Source organism: Mesoplodon densirostris, chromosome 15, assembly GCF_025265405.1.
Source record: "Mesoplodon densirostris isolate mMesDen1 chromosome 15, mMesDen1 primary haplotype, whole genome shotgun sequence".
Taxonomy (NCBI): domain Eukaryota; kingdom Metazoa; phylum Chordata; class Mammalia; order Artiodactyla; family Ziphiidae; genus Mesoplodon; species Mesoplodon densirostris.
The window spans coordinates 6,921,354-6,933,475 of NC_082675.1; the positions used below are offsets into that span (position 1 = coordinate 6,921,354).

The 12,122-nt window shown below is 58.2% G+C and overlaps 1 protein-coding gene across 3 annotated transcripts in view; it reads left to right on the forward strand.

The window, feature by feature from the left end:
• Positions 1-12,122, forward strand: part of PITPNM2 (phosphatidylinositol transfer protein membrane associated 2) — a 146,639-nt gene that overhangs the window by 65,913 nt on the left and 68,604 nt on the right. The window contains exon 1 of one of the 3 annotated variants that reach the window (XM_060118429.1): positions 4,225-4,667. The exons of 1 other annotated variant lie outside the window; for it this stretch is intronic. The gene's annotated coding sequence lies outside the window, so the exon portion shown is untranslated. Of the gene's footprint in view, positions 1-4,224; positions 4,668-12,122 lie in introns of those variants that run through there. One more of the 3 variants, XM_060118427.1, reaches the window with a different exon arrangement.

The window sequence follows — 12,122 nt, forward strand, 5'->3', positions numbered from 1 at the left end:
TTAATGAAAAGGCCAGACAAGGATTAACATTCTGTTTGGGGCCTCCGGGGCTGCACCTTTGAGACCGAATCCCAAATCCCCTAGGAGAGGCTTCAGGAAACATCACTGGACTCTGAAAAACTCATTCTAAAAGTAAGAGAACGATAGCCAAAAGCTGGAAACAGCCCACGTGTCCGATGAATCCAATGCTGTGATTCAGCCATAAAGAGGAATGAAGCACTGACCCAGGCTACAAAGTGGACGAACCTCGAGAACATGATGCAAAGTGAAAGAGGCTGCACACAAAAGGCCACAGAGTGGATGATCCCATTGATATGAACTGTCCAGAGCAGGTAAATCCACAGAGACAGAAAGCAGGCTGGTGGTTGCCCAGAGCTTGGGGGAGGCGGGATGGGGAGTGAGTGCCTATCAGGTTTGGGGGTGATGAAGATGTTCTGGAATTAGAGGTGACGGTGGCACAGCACCATGAATGCACTCCATGCCTCTGAACTGTGTACTTTAAAATGGCAAAAATGGTCAGTTTTATAGGTGTTTTGCCACATTAAAAGTGAGAGGAGGGCTTCCCTGGTGGCGCAGTGGTTGAGAATCTGCCTGCTAATGCAGGGGACACAGGTTCGAGCCCTGGGAGGGCTCGAAGGTCTGGGAGGATCCCACATGTCGCGGAGCAACTGGGCCCGTGAGCCACAACTACTGAGCCTGCGGCGTCTGGAGCCTGCGCTCCGCAAGAAGAGAGGCCACGATAGTGAGAGGCCCGCGCACCGCGATGAAGAGTGGCCCCTGCTCGCCGCAACTAGAGAAAGCCCTCACACAGAAATGAAGGCCCAACACGGCAAAAATAAATAAATACATTAATAAACTCCTACCCCCAATTAAAAAAAAAAGTGAGAGGAAATGGTAGGATGTAGGTAGTGCATGTATGGATGTTCTTTAGGAAACGTGTTCAGCTTTGCTGTTTGTGTGAACCTTTTCATAATAAAGCGTCGTGGGGGAAAGTGAGAAGAGGATTGTGAAGAGAAGAATGTGTCCCAGGTCATGGCATTCAGAGATAGGACTCCAGTGGGTCCGCCCTGAAGTCTTTCTGTGACAGAGCTGCAAGGCCTTGGCCTCTGCGTTGGCTTCAGCCATTCTGGGGCCTCTGTCCTGACCGTGGGGAGCGAGGGGAGGTGGGACAATGGGTGCTGTTCCTGCCATGTTTCCGTCCCCCTGAGGAGACAGCGTCCCTGAGATGGTGTCCACGCCCCTCCACCGGCCCCTGCTGTTTTGGTGTCCAGGTTAGGAGATGGCAGGGTTGTGCCCGTTTGAGATCAGGAGTGGGGGCCCAGAGGTGGGCCTGGATGCGCCCCTGTCATGTCTTCTCCAAGAGGAGGAGTGGAGACCCCAGCCCAGGCCTCCCTGGCCCCATTCCTGCAGCTTGGAGTGGGTGCAGGGCCAGCAGCCACGGCCAGTCCTGGAGCTGGGGTCGTGGACAGGAGCAGTGGCAGGGCTGGCGCAGGCAGGTGGGAGAGCCACAGGGAGCCAGGGCCATGGAGTCTTCAGGGGCCGTCCACCCGGCAGGGCCGTCCACCCGCAGGACCGTCCACCCGCAGGGCCGTCCACCCGGGAGGGCCGTCCACCCGCAGGGCCGTCCACCCGGGAGGGCTCTCTCCCTTTGTCCTTCTCCTCCACTCCCTGCATAGGAGGTTCTGTGCATCGAGGTCCTCCCCTAGTTGGACGTCCCCTCATCCCTGAGGGTGGGAAATGTGGCCGAAACTCATGGGGAAATGTGACTCGGGGTCTGGAGACTCTAATCTTTAGAAACGGGGAGGCAGGTGGAGGTCAGAGTGCCTCCCCAGACACCAGGGCCCCAGGTGGTACCCAGGCCGTTGGGAGAGGCTCTGGTCCCCTCAGTCCCCGGGGAGTCTGGCTGGACGGGCGGCGTGGTGTGAGATGAGGGGCGGGAGCGCCAGTGAGCCTGGCGAGGAAGACTTGAACCTCCTGCCCCCTCAACCCCGTCTCCTCCAGGGGGCAGAGAACTGCTGCTACTTGCCCCACTGGGTCAGGCCAGTTCCCCTCCCAGTCTGGCCGCCTCGGGCCCAGAAGGCCCGGTTTGGTGGAGGCTGCACCAGAAGTGTGGGGATTGGCTCTGAGCTGATGCCCTCCCTCTGGCATAAGGTTCCTCCACCCGCCTCAGGCTCTGCCAGCGGCTCCCCTTTCTCCATGGCAACTTAGCTCAGTGGTCCCAGTGGAGGAGAGAGAATCAATTCTCCTCATCCCTCCCTCCCTCTCCTCTTTCCCCACCCCTTCCTCTTGGCTTCCCTTCCTCCTTCGTCCCTGCCAGGCTTGCGGCTCCTCCATCCATCCGTCCATCCGTCCGTCCCTCTGTCTCTGAGGCGCCCTCCCGTCTCCAGGCATGAGTTGCTGGCGGAGCTGCGTGCCAGGGGCGGCTCCCTGAGGCCGTCAGCATGGGGAGCTTGGGGGACCTCCGCAGACATGGGGGGCTGCTGGACCAGCCCCAGGCCGGCTCCTGTGGCGTGTGGCTCCCAGCTCTAACACTTTGTCTCCCCTCTTCCCTTTCCTTACATTTTCTTCCTGAAAGGTAATTTTCTGCTAAAACTGTCAGAGCCTTAGGATGGGTTTATTAGCAAGGCAGGCTCTGTCCTGGTCACGTGGGCTGCTGTTTTCCCTGGAGTAGCTGGGATGGAGGGAGAGAGGGAGGGAGAGGCATGGCCTGACTCAGAGCTCAGAGGGGACACAGCAGAGTTTGGGTGTGTGTGGGGGGGGTCTTTCCTCCAGGGCGGCTATGAGAAGCCCACTCCCGACTCCTGGTGCCTGGGTCTGTGGCTGTCTGTCGCTCTTCCATTTTTCAGCCTAACTGCTACACAACATGAGCAGTCTGCTTTCCTGGACCGTGGTCTGACCAGGGGGAAGGGAAGGGAATTTAGGGGCATGCACGTGCACCCCAGACGGGGCAGGTCTACCAAGTGTCAATGGCTGGGTACAGGTTTCTCTGTCTCATCCTTTCTTGCCTGAAAATGGAGTTCAGTAGGGAAATGTTTTGTCCCCGTAACCAAGCCTCTCCGAGAAGATGGTGTAGTGAAGATCAGCCTCTGGCTGGTTCCCGGCACAGGGGGTCCCGGCAGCCTGGCTGTTGTGGCGCCACCATCTGTCTGGGACAGCCCCTCAGCAGAGTTTGGTTCAGACAGGATCCTGAGACTGCTGCCCAGCGGGTCGAGATTTTTCCCTTGTCTCCACCCCATCTCCAACCATGGCGTTCAGGACGGCTTCTGCATGGCTCTCCTGGAAGGAATCAATGAGGTTAATCCATCAGCTGCCCGTCCGGGGGGCACTCTCGGGATCCACGCCACTCCCGTTACCTCTGCCTTCTGGCAGCAGATGATGGAAAAAAGAACCCCTCGCTGTCAACTGGTACATCTATGTTGATGGAAAGTGAGGCCCGAAGAAAACGGATTTAGCACCCAGTTCTTAGAAGCCATGGGTTTGAATGGTGCTTGAGAGGAAGCCCTGTGTGATCTTTAAATAGAAAGCGAACACCAGTGACTCACAAGGAGACTTGAAAGTTTGGTTCAGGTATGCGGGGGGGAAACAGCAGTCAGCTCTGAACGGGGTCCCCACGTTGGGGGCTGAAACGGCAGGGAGTCTAGACATTCAGGCATGTGTCTCAGAGTCAGGCTTCTGATTGGATTATACATTTGTTTTCAGCATTATCTCTGGCAGATTGCTTTAAAAACAGACGGCCCAAGGCAGCCCCCCCCCACCCCGCCGCCAGTCTGGGTCTGTGGTCAGGTCTCTTTAAACCACATTTGCTCATCTCCCAAAGCCCTGTTTCACTAAAGCCGCCTTAGACTCTGAGTCCTTGGTGCTTCTCTTTGATAATCAGATCGGTTCCTGTTGGGCAGGATGAAAATGCTTTTGTGTCTGCAGCATCTGTGCTGTGTCTTGCTTTTCCTTTGCTTTGAGGCTGGCATCTGTCACCGAGACCCTCCTGGCATCTGGGCGCTGTGCAGGCTTCTTAATGACATTAGCGGCGTCTGGATTCTGGTTGGTTTGCAGTAAATTCTGATGGGTTTACGAGTCGTGCGATGGGGTGGGGAGGCGGTGTGCCGGTCGGGCTTGGTTTGGTTTTGGTTTGCTGGCGAACGGAAAATCTGATGTGACACGTAAAAGGTCAGCCCCTTGAGTGGCAGCATTCATTCTCAGCTGTGCTCGCAGCCTCCACGGGAGGTGGCTGCAGCTGGAGTTCTTCTGCCCGCCGGGCTCTTTCATGGGCGTCCAGGGTGCGGGTTGCTTTGGCAATCCACGTGTGTGTTGAATCAGCAAGCCGGCGAGTCAGAAGGATGGCGGAGCAGGGCTGGCGACGGAGGGGGAGGGAGGCAAGGCTCCGCCAACCCGCCCGCTTTCATCCAAAGTGAATCCTGAGTGCTCCGTGCCAGCCTCCCCACCCCCCTCACCCCCCACCCCCCCACCCCGGCACCAGGAGCCAGCCTTCTTTCTTAGTGGGATTTCACATAGCGGTGCCTTACTTGAAAGCATCGTAAAGAGCCGCCGAGGGTGTGGGAGCAGGTCGGAGAGGTGAGAGCCCCGGCTGCCAATGGCTCCAGCCGCCGAAAGTGTGGAAAGCTCATTCCAGGAAAAGTGGACTAGTCGCCGTGCTGGCTGGCTTTCAGGCGGTGAGTGGCTGTCCTTTAATTCCCCGGGAGCACTGGGATTAAGGGGCGGGCTCGGTGGGAAGCCTGGTGGTTCGGACAAACCTCGCGAAGCCCGTAACGCTCCACGGGGAAAGTTTGGTTTGTCTTCCCCTGTGCGCTGGCGTCGCCCACCCAGGCTGTGTCGGGCGGGACAGGCGGTGCTGGTTCAGCATCAGGGACTCTAGGACTCGGGACCACAACTGCCTTGGGAGGCTGAGCCTGTGCCCCAACCCAGCCCTGTTGCCCAGACTGAGAAAATCTCTTAGGGGTGGCAGTTCATCTTTTTACACAAATGGCTTAAGAAATCGTGCAGGAGAACAGAAGCTCGTGAACGTTAAATTCTCCCGGTCTGCTGTGCGACGTCCCTGAATACACACATACACACACATATATGCGGTCACACACATGCACACTCACACACACACAGATACGGTTTTCCCTTTTGCCATCAGGGGTGCGTGTACCAGCTGGCATTCTGCCCTCGATAACATGATCTCCTATCAACAGTTGCCGGTACTGATAAGATCGCAGAGCTGTTCTTTTTATGCATTGCTTTTTAGCTCTGTGTCTTACCTGAGTGAGACAGACCATTCGCGTCCACTTCTGGAAGGAGCTGCCTCCCTCTCTTACTGCTCCTCTTTTCCACAACCCCCCAGGCTCTGCTACGTTGTCAGGTGTTACAGACATTAGCACATTTGTGTCTGCTGAGGAAGCCATGGGTGCCAGCTTTTCATCCTGGGCTGCTGAGGGTCTCAAGCCGAAAGAAAGGGGGGTCGTCAGAGAGAGACTGCTAAGCTTCAGAGGTGCTGAGCTGCGAGGCCGTGTGTGCACGTGTGTGCGTGTGTGTGTGTGTCTTCCCCACATTGTTCATATTTGGGCATCTTCAGCTTTGCTTTCCGTTTCTCCCCATTGTCTTGTTCATTTCCCGGATCCAACTCTGAACTGGGATCTTAACACCCACCTCACCGGCACCTTCACAAATCTCATCTCATTTAACAGTTTGCAACCACTTTAGACGTGCTTGGTGTTGTCCCATTTTTACATAAGAGGAAACTGAGTCTCAGAGCAGCTGAGTAGCCCACCCTGTGGCACAACCAGAACTCAGATCTCTGACTCATTCATTCATCAGTTACACATGCAGCCTGCTCTGCAATGGGCCCCATGCCACCGGGCTTTGGGATGAAGCGGAGACCCAGTCCTTGCCCTCCAGGGAGGAGTCCCTCCATCCCAGCTGTCGGAGGAGAGAAAAGGAAAGAAGCAGAGGGCAGGCGCTGAAGGAGGTGGCAGCCCTGGGTGGAGTGGGGAGTCCCTCGCTGGCGCCCACCCCAGCCCACCACTCCCGCCTGCTGCACTGTAGACAGTCTTGATTGGGTCCTGATCCATCTGTGTTCTCCTGTGGGGGGCAACCTGGCTCACTTTCTTTTGAAAATTAAGACATCATCTAAGGCCTTCCCTGGCGGTCCAGTGGTTTAGGACTCCATGCTTCCACTGCAGGGGGCACGGGTTCGATCCCTGGTCGGGGAACTAAGATCCCACATGCCGCGTGGTGCGGCCAAAAAGAAAACAAAAAATTAAGACATCGTCTTGTCATCAGGAAGATAGTCTGCAGAGTGGGCCTGTGTGTTTCATGCTGAGAACTTAGGTGTGGGTGGCTCGGTGTAGAAGGAGGGCCACGTACCCCTGGACACTGTGCCTCAGTGTCCTCATCTGTAACCTGGAGATAGCACCAGCTACTTCGTGCACCTCAGCCTGGAGGAGGCAGGTGTGAGGGTGCTTGGCAATGAACCCCCAAATTGGCATCAGGATTTGTTATCATGCCTTTAGGTATCCTGGTACCTTACTCTGATGGCTCAGAAGAGACTGCAAGGTTTAGAGTATATAGATACCTGCATATAGATATGCAAAGAGAGAGTGCACCATGGGTAAAGCAAATGATGTAAACAGCGATTCTGGGTAGAGAGAATCTGAGAGTTCTTATGTTATCTTTGCAACTTTTCTGTAAATTAGAGATTATGTGAAAGAAAGAAAGAAAAAAGACAGGTGTTCGAGGGCTTTTCCCCAAAGGTGAACACAGTAGTGATATAACAGAGGAGGGTTTGTGCCTTTAGGAGCCCACAAGAAGCCATGTGAACAAAACCCATGACCGGCCCGCCCTGCAGGGGAGAAGGAGCCATTGTAGGGGCCCTTTCAGGTCATGGCCAGGCCACTCTCTTGAGGCAGGGCTTTCCCTGGACACAAGGGCCTCCGAGGTCCAGCTCCTCCCCGGCTCCCTCCCTGGGCTTGCTGAGGCCTTCCCCGGGGCCCGAGTCTCTTCTTCCAGAGGACAGAGCCTGCTGCCTTCCCCAGGCCTGGAGAACGTCGATGATTTCTTGACGGGGCACTGGTTTAGTTTTGGTCCGAGCTGCAGCATAGCCTCCCGTGCTGTCAGCCTTGTGGCCTTCTGCTGCCCCCCGGGGTCCGGAGAGCCCCTTTCGGTAAGTCCTTGCGTGGTTGCTGGGAGTTCCGGCACTGCTCCCTGTGGGCCACCCCAGCCTCGATCGTCTCCCCGACAAAGCGAGCGTGCTGGCACCCGAGCCCGGCGCCCGAGCGGGCTCCGGTCCAGGTTCCCCTCGCTGCCGTAGTGAGAAGAGCATTCCTCACCGGGTCCCCCCTCCTCTCTGAAGGCAGCTCAGAGGGTCTCAGGGAGGACAGGAGGGAGCACCAAGGGGGAGTTTGGGGCCCTCTCACACCCTCGGGTGCCCACCGCGCTGGGGGAGCACGGAGGCGGAAACAAGTCAGAGCCACTTGTCCTGTCCCCACTCTGCCATCAGCCCGGGTGTGAGACCTCAGAGACCTCCCTTGACCTCTCCGAGCCTCCGTTTCCCGGGTCTGCACAGCAGGGTTACAGAGGGTGTGAGCAGAGCATGGCAATCCCAGCCGGCGCCCTGTGCCTTGTCAAGCACCTCACAGCTGTCGAGGTGTGGACACACCATTATCCCCGCCTGTAGCTGTGACCAGGCTTTGTCAGGGCTGCGGCAGGCTGCACAGACAGGGAGCCGGGAGCGGGGCACTTAAAACACTCTGGCTACCTGGATCCATTTGCCCGCTGGGCCCCTGCTAACTGCGCGGCTAAAGTCCTTCGTCGGGATTCTGGGTTCCTGGGAGGTGGAGGCTGCCCTTGGGGCGGCAGGAAGAGCAGAACTTGTGAGCCACGTGGACCCGGGGTTGAGTCCTGGCTGTGTGACCTGCAGAAGCCACTCAATCCCGTGAGCCAGAGTTTCGCCCCGTGCAGGACAGGGGTGATCCCCCCGCTACGGGCGCTGGCTGAGAATGGACCCGTAGAAGGAGCGAGATGATGCGGGTGATTGCTTTATAGGGCTGTCCTCCAGGGTAGGACTTAAGAAAAGGTTTCGTTTCAAATGGCCACTCTGTACCAAAGGTCATCCTAGGATCAGGGCCAGGCCAGCTGCTGCTTTACATGTTCCCAGATGTTTGGAGAGCCAGTGCTGTGTCATGGCCAGCAGGACCTTCCGTCAGAGGTGTGGTCACTAAGCTGCCTGTGGCCTAGAAGACGAAGGCCTGGGCCCCGCCAGCCACCTGAGGGCACATGGCACAGCAGTGTCGCTGTTGGGGAAACCAAGGCCCAGAGGTGTATCTCACTGCTGGAGCTGGGCGTGGCCACAGTGCCACGGAGGGGGCTCCCCTGGACCCAGAAAAGAGCAGGGGCCAGAATTTATACTTGAATCATCGCCCAGCAGCTTCGGTCTGGAGGTAAGAGGCTGGCTTGACGGCTGCCCCCAGCCCTCTGCCCTCCCGGGCAGCAGACGACACACTGGGATTCCAGGTCAGGCCCAGAAGACGGGGCAACTGGCACAGAGACCCAGAGGGGCTTTCCTGAGTCCCCCAGAGCCACGCCGGGCTGAGCTGGGTGGCTCTGGGGGCAGGACAGGGTCCTCCTTCCTCTCCGCACTGGTCCCCGCTGCCCTCCACCACCACCACCACCTTTGTGGCTGTGGAGGGGCCGCGCTGGTGACACGGTGACGTTCCTTCTGTACAGCGCCCGCACGTGTCACTACATTCCTGGGCTGCCTCTTGCCCCACAGTCGATCCAGGTTGGGCTGATGCATGAAGGGTCATGTCGATGTGGAGCCCTCCGTGGTGTCCCTGCTACCAGTCCGGGCTGAAGAACCGGTTGTTCCTGTGAGGTCATTTAGACAGGCAGCCTGAGGAAGAGGCTCTACCCCGTGCGCCTTGGAGGAGAGCTTCCATCCCACGGGAGCTGGGCTTCTCTCCGACCGCTTGGCAGTCCATGCAGACTCGAGTATATAACAGCCGGCGGGAGGGCTCCTGCCCCGGCAAGCACCACATTCCTCTGAGCTGCCTGACCCGGGTGCTCCACAAGGCCTGTCTCTCTCTGTGGGGGGAAAGGGGGTTTGGGGAGTGGACAACAGCAAGCGCCTTCTGGTGGGGGGCGTCCCAGGGCACAGAGCCACTGCCTGCGTGGTCCTAGGGCCCTTGGAGATGGTCTCACTCAAACCCCTCTGCTTTAGCTGGGAAACTGAGGTCCACGGAGGGCCAGGGACCTACCTCGTCCAGCTCCCTGGACCTCCGTAGCACTACCTTCTATCTGCCGCCTGATAACGTTCAGGGCCTGGGCCCCGTCCCCACGGTGGGTGTGGCACTAGGGCGGGATTTACACCCCTGAGAGCAGCGAGCCGTGCTGCTGGGAGGAGACAGCGGAGCCTCTGGAATCTGCCTGCCTCACTGAGGGGGGGGCTCACCTGCCCCTGGCCTCTCTCCCGTCACCCCCAGGCCACCAGCAGAGGCTCCTGGCTGGGTCTTGCTACCCTGGACTCTCAGCTCACAGCCAGTCACTCAGTGCAAACTTGATGGTTGTGAATTACCAGTGTGCAGAACGCATGCTCGGATGTGGCTTTGCAGTCTCCAAAGCATATTGCATCTGGTTTACCGGGTGAGTCTGGCTGCGGCCCTGTGCGATGGCCAAGGCAGATGCCCAGAGTCTTTCCACGCAGGGGCAGAGGGGTTGAGTGAGCTGCCCGAGGTCAGACGGCAGCTCTGGGACAGAGTTCGGACTTCAAATCATTCGCCTAACGAACATTCGCCAGGCGACTGCCTTTATGGAGCAGCTGCTCTGGCCAGGCCCTGGGGAGATGGCTGTGAGCAAGACGCAGGGCCTGAGCTCAGAAGCAAGCTGGGGGCGGGGGGTGGGGTGGTGGTGACATGATGGCTGGAGAGAGTCAACACCAGGCGCCTGTGGAGCTGACCAGGCCCGTGGGGAATCCTCACCTGGGCGGAGGGCTCTTAGAGCACAGGAGGGTCAGTCACCTGATTCCAAGCCCGGGGGGACGCCGGCATGCGTCCCCTCACCAGCCAGGCCAGCGGACGGACGTTCTAGTTTTGGCTGTGCCATGTGACCTCAAGCAGGCCCTGTCCCATGACCGCTCTCTCCACGTGCACAAAGAGGTCAAAGCAGGCCACGTGTTTGCATCCTCTGGTGAGCTCCCCAGGATCCTTGGGGAACCTGTATAAGATGCAGGGTCCTGGGTCTCTCACACAGAGGTTCTAATTCAGTAGGCCTGGAGGGAGGGCCAGGAATCTGCATGTTCAACAAGCTCACGAGACGTTTCTAAAGCAGCTCATCCGTGTACCTCAGTTGGAGAGATGCTGCACTTGGCCATGGCGAAGCCCTTTGAGCGCCGACATCATCAATCCTACGATGACCCTAACCTTGCCCCTTGGCGTGGCAGCGTCCGCAGAGCTGGCAGGGTGGAGAGCCAGGGGTTTGCTAATGCTCAGCTGTCTCAGCTCCCACACCTGGCAGGATCCCAGGGGAACCCTGGTCTCGGTTCCGAAGCTTCCAGAAGCCTTGGCCAGCTCCCCACCCCCAATGAGAGGTTCTCCAAAAATGAGACAGATAGGGGATGCTGAGCCAAAGGTCAGAGTGGGGGTCTACCGTTTCTCATCGGAGAAACTGCAGTGCCTGGGTTAGGCCTTCACCCAAGGAGTGCTTCCAGCCGCTTGCTTGGGGCTGGTGCACCTGAGGACTCAGGCAGGCTTGTCTGGCCTGACCAGGTGTGGGAGGCTAGAACAGGCTGTCCAGGCCCCGGCATGGGGAAAGCAGGGAGGCCGGGCGGCTCCACGTCCAGCAGCCACTTCCCCTCGAGAGTCTTCATAGCAGACAGAGAAGGGCTTCTCGCCGGCCCCTCAAGTGACCTTAGCTAATTGGGCTGCAGCCCTTTTGAGAGCCTGGTGACAGGCTTGCTCTGTCCTGCCAAGCACTGGTGGCACCCTCCCAGCCAGGACGCCGTTACCTTTTCTCCTGAACGCTCCCAGAGCAGGGGGACGCTGGCTCATGTCCACGTGGTCAGCTCAGGCTATGTCCTGTTTCCTGATGCTGCAAACCAGTGCACTGTGACAAAGGACCTCAGGCCGTGTGGCTTAGAACCACAGAGGTATGTTGTCTCCCGGTTCCGGAGGTCAGAAGTCTGAAATCAAGGTGTCTGCAGGGCCACACTCCCTCTGAAGGCTCTAGGGGAGGATCCTTTCTGGCTTCTTCCAGCTTCTGGTGGCCCCATCTTGGCTTGTGGCTGCATCTCTCTGATCTCTGTCTCTGTGTCCACGTGGTTGTCTCCTCTGTGTGTATCTCTGTGTCCTCTCCTTATAAGGACACCCGTCACTGGATTTTGGGTCCATCCTAAATCCAGGATGATCTCCTCTCGAGATCCTTAACTAATTACACCCTCAGAGCCCCTATTTCCAAGTAAGGTCACATTCTGAGGTTCCAGCTGGACATGAATTTGGGGGGGGACACTCTCCCACCCGCTCTACCCAGCAGGCAGAGTGTCACCAGGTAAAGGGCAGGTCTGTTCAGCTGGCGGGGGGAGCAGTGGGCTGGTCGCTGGTTCCAGGAAACAGATCTGGGGCTTTTAGCAGCCTCAGGCTGTGTTGTCAGCCAGGGCAGCTTTGCCTCTGTGAACAGAATCAGAGCCCAGAGCCCAGGAGGTGGTTGCCAAGGGCTCGGCCACCCTGGAGAGGGTGTGCCATTTGGACGCCTGCTTTACGGTGTCCTGGGCAAGAAAAGCTGAACGAGGCTCTGAAGAGCCAGCCTCAGGACCAGGTTGAATCCCAGGGAGACAGACTGCTCAAGCGTAAGAACTTTCCAACAGGACCTTGTAGTGGGGAGCGGCCCGTCCTGGGAGGTGCTTTCGCGGCCCTTGCAGGGCTGATGTCGCAGAGAGCATTCAAGCCCCATCCCGAGAGCTCTGAGCCTGTGCTTGTCAGGGACTGACCGCCCCGTCCGACAGCCACGGGTCCAGGTCAGAGACTCACCCCAGGGCAGCCAAAGGGCCCGCTGGACCCTCCCTCTGGCTGGTTTGTGGGTTTGTAGGTGGGGAGGGGCGCCCTCCCGCGCTGGCGTCAACTCCTCTGCAAGGCCTG